At 41.0% G+C, this 4,533-nt stretch overlaps 1 non-coding gene across 1 annotated transcript; it reads right to left on the reverse strand.

The window, feature by feature from the left end:
* Positions 1 to 227: 227 nt before the first annotated feature.
* LOC136327622 (small nucleolar RNA SNORA81) lies at positions 228 to 404 on the reverse strand. Its single transcript, XR_010729804.1, has one exon. It is a non-coding gene; the product is annotated as a small nucleolar RNA SNORA81 (small nucleolar RNA).
* Positions 405 to 4,533: the final 4,129 nt, after the last annotated feature.

The raw sequence follows: 4,533 nt of genomic DNA on the forward strand, positions 1-4,533 counted from the left end.
TCCGATTGTGTGGTTTGTCTTTTTATAGAATGAAAGTTTTATTTTGTTATAAATGCTTGTGGAATATAAAAATATTCTAAGTGCAGATCATCATTTCCTCCACCCATTTTAGCTATCTGCTAGATATGAAGAAAAAGCAATACAAGAATAAAAAACTACAACTTAAATATTTTTTGAAAAAAAATAGTAACCAAAAAATAATTCCCTCCTTCTTTTGTTTCTTAAAGACATTTTGCACCAAATCTTAAGACAAAAGACAATGGACATTAAGAAAGAGTTCTACCCCAGTCTTGACTACAGAATGTAGTTACTTTTCTTCTTGTATGTACTCTGCTTGCATTATTACAAAAACCAATAATTCCTTCCTTTTATAATTTTTTTAAATTTTCCTTTCCTAATATGGTATTTTGATTTTGGTCTGGAGTCTGTACCAAACGATGACATGGTATTCTATTTCCTCACTCATAGGAAGCTGGTCTTCAATAAAGCTCAGGTAATGAAAGATCTTCCTGTTAATTTCAGCAGATAGAAAAACAAAACAAAGCACCCAACATATTTTTCTTTGCTCCTTCCTAGAACCTCAGTAAAATAACAAAAATTTGTTTTTAAGGGCATGATCTCACAAAAACAGAAAAAGGTGATGCTAGCAGATGATTATTGTCCACTGAGTAGTCACTGAGCCACCTCACCCTCAGGTGTTGTAAGTACCAAAAGCTACAGAATTAATATTAATACTTTAGGAGGCTTGAAGAACATTTTATTAATTTGGGTTAAGGTGTGCAGAGAAATTGTGAGAATAATCTCTGTACTGTGTGATTGGCATAACCAGGATGGCCCTTGGCATTGTATTGTAAATGCAAAGGGGAGGAAAACATGGATCCCCAGACATTCCACCAAACCTGTGGGGAAAAGGGTGAATGGCTAGCCAGATACAGGGAGAGAAAAGCCAAAATAAACCTTTTCTCATAGCAATGAGCCATTTGTGGGCATTTGTCCCCACTGAAACTACCTCTCTTATGTAAATGTGTGTGGTTAACACATGTGACTCTGGACAGAGAGATAGCAGATGAACACTAGATAATATAGAAATGCCTTTTAATATGTAAAGAGACATCTTTCTACCATTGTGTTGGCTTGTAAATTTTGTTTTCTCCAAAAGGATGTATGGCTTGCAAATTGAACACGGTCCTATCATGTTAAAGGACATATGACTATAACCAATAGTGGTAAGAGGCTCCTAATTACAATTTTTGCTTCTGTACTTCCCACTTACAAAACTATAAAAACTAAGTAGAACAAAGGGCCGGAGTGCTCTCCTTCAGATTTCTGTCGGAGTTCCTGCCGTTTGGCAAAGCTAGACAATAAAGCTTTGATGTGTAACCGACGGACCTTGTTCATGTCTTCAATGTTTCGGGTCCCTCCGGATTAGGATTAACATTTTGGGGGCTCGTCCCGGGATCAAGGGACCGCTGTCGGTCTGCACAGCGGAGCTTTATTGTTCAAACCCGGGGAAGTAGAACAAGGTCGCGACTGTTTGCCACGTGAGCCCTGGCTGACAGGCCGGGAAGGGGCCGCTGGCCGTCTCCCCTCCGATGGGAGGTTGGGAGATTTGGGAGGGCACCCCGCTTTTAGGGAACCCCATTTGAGTTTAGATATTCCAAGCTCGGGGGAAGGTAGTGCCTGTTTGTCTATCGGTTTTTGCTGTTTGTCTGGTTTTTTGCTGTTTGTCTATCTGTTTTTGTCACTGCATTCATCAAAGCTTTTAGAGAGTGAAGCTTTTAAGTACAGTGTGGGGGAAAAGAAGGGAAAGCATGGGTGTGTGTGTGCCAGAGGGGGCTGCTGGGCATCCTGGGCATCACGGGGTCACACGTGTGTGGCGGTTTTGGGGATTTTCATGTGTTTTCCCGGCGGACCCGCCTGTTGCCCTGAGGGGCTTCCCACACCCGCTTGGTTTCCTCCGCATGCGCTTGTTGTAGGCCCCTCCCTGCCATGGGCAGCTGGCTAGCCCCAAGGACGTGTGCCCTCTCTCACCGCACAGTTCGGCGGCTGCCTCTGGTGTCCCCGGGCTGGTTGTGTGGCGTGCTCCCTGGGCCCAGCATCATCGTGAGGGAAGCGCCTTTCAGTGTGTGGGGAAGAGGAAGTTGTGCGTGGAGGCGGCAGCCGGGTTTGGCGACCCCCACCCCAGCGAGATTGGACAGTGTTTGACTGGGGGGAAAAAAGAAGGGCCCAGTCACGTTCTGGAGCCACGGGACTGCCTCTGTGCCTGGAGGGGGCCTGCGGGAGGTGCATTCCAGGAAACACCAGTGCGCAGTGGCTTCCCAGGTCAGCAGGGGTTGAGGCAGATTTCAGCTGCTGGTGGTTGCAGTTCTTAGAATTTATGAATGGTTGGAAGACTGAGATTATATTAGAGAGCAGAGAAAGGCCACATGGAGGAGGCCAGGAGAAGCAGCCAAGATGGTGGAGTGCTGAGTGAGAAGCCAGTTTGTGCAGGGAGAGGAAGAAGATGGGGAACAGAGGTGAATAAGTCTGGTGAGCTAGAAACCTTTGACTCTAGGAAACTCAAATAAGTCAGTAGCTTTGTGAGCACTGAATGGGAGTGGGTTTTGGAGCCCAGTGTGTGTTTTTGCTTGCCCACCGAGTGAAAGCTAGGATTAAAGATGATATCATCCCTACAAATTTCTAATTTTAATTAGAGAAAATATAGTGCTCTCATTTAAATTTAAATAGAATAGAAATGTTATAATAAGTTTGGAAATATTACTTGAAAATGTATGTACTATGTTTTGTTAAGTTAACATAAAGACAAGTATTTCTTACAATTTTTAAGTAAAGGTATTATAAAGTGTACTCAACAAATGCTTAAAAGTCTGTGTGGTGACAAGGGGGAAAAAGAGCCACCCCAAGCAAGGCTCTGATTCCATTGGTAAATATAGGAGAGAGTTAAGATTCTGTTAAAATCTAAACTTGTTTCAGGAGTTAAGCTGTCTGACATGACTACATACTACCTGTTTTTCTTTAAAGACCAGTTTAAATTCTGTTTCCTCTATAAAGTAATTTACATATAACCAGTCAAAATTAATCTTTCATGGCACTGAGCTACTGTACCAATTTATAATACCTCTCTAATACTATTAATACATTGAATACTTTGTTATTGTTATATGGGTATCTTACTTAACATATTAGACTATAAGTTACTTAAATAGATTCATTTTTGTATACATAATAGTATCTCACCACTGCAAGCATGCATTGTGCAAGTATGTGCTAAAATTTGCTTTAATTTGTTGGATGAATATTTTAGATGCATCAGAACAGCTTATTCTTTAAATATTTATTCTGAATGAAAGGTCTATGTAATTCTGACATTCAAGTTTTTATGTTTAAGTTTATTACAATAAACCTGTTTATTTCCTTTAGTGTAAAAAAACTCTCATTCTTGAAAAGGTGCAAATGTGAAATTTAGAAAAATAACTAGAACCATGAGAAGAATGTTTACCAACAGGTTTGCTAATTATTTTGGAATTGGGACTTTGTTTTGTTTGTTTTTAATAGTGATCAGAATGGTGCAGTACTAGGAAAGTTCTGGGAAATGTCAGTTTTACTTTATAATGAGAATCTGCTGTTTCTGTATTTTATTGTTTTCAATAAAACTTCATGTTTTGGATTTTTTTTTTTAATTTTCTCTTAAATACTAATGTACAGGTTTATTCAGCAACTGAGAGACTCTGAAATCCTATAAGAGATGCCAAACTTCTTCCTGCAAACTTCTACCCTCTTTTATTTAATCCAGCTGATAATGCTGTTTTGTCTTTTTCCAATCAGCTCTAGGTATATAGAAAAAGTTTATATAGGCAGAAGGGGACCCTCAAATCCCTTAACAAGATCTTCTGAGCATGGCATTTAAGATCTATAATGACCAAGAGAGGAACAGAAAAGGCAGAGCCAAAAAGAGATCAGGCAAAATACCAGCTCTTGGCTTATACCCATAAAGGCTCCAACGCCCTCGAGAGACTTCATAGGACTCCCATCAGGGCCCTGCTTCAAGAGTGGAAAGGACGGTCATTAAGCTAAAGCCTGCCAGGCTTCTCGGCCCCCACATGCCTTTACTATGGGAAAAAGGGACACTGGAAGTTAAGCTACTCCCTCACTTCTCAAAGGGAGGGTTCAGTCTCTTCTAGCCCTGCTCTGGCTACCTGTGACCTGACCTTGCCAGTCTACTGAGGCTTGCCACTGAAGACTAAAGGTGCCCAGGGCCATCGGCCCCATCTCACGTCACTGTGGATGAGCCTAGGGTATTTCTTCCAAGTAGCAGGAAAACTGATCTCCTTTCTTATGGACACAAGGGCCACTTACTATGCTTTGCCTGAATATTCAGTGTTTTTTTTTTTATCCCTCGAAGATCTCTGTTGTGGGTGTTGATAGTCTTATTTTCTGCTGCTTTCTTTAATATTTAGTGTTTCCTTTATTCCTCTTGCTTCAATGCCCCATGCCGATTTTAGGCTGGGACTTACTCCTAATTTAGACGAATTT

Source organism: Saccopteryx bilineata, chromosome 2, assembly GCF_036850765.1.
Source record: "Saccopteryx bilineata isolate mSacBil1 chromosome 2, mSacBil1_pri_phased_curated, whole genome shotgun sequence".
In the NCBI taxonomy this organism is placed as follows: domain Eukaryota; kingdom Metazoa; phylum Chordata; class Mammalia; order Chiroptera; family Emballonuridae; genus Saccopteryx; species Saccopteryx bilineata.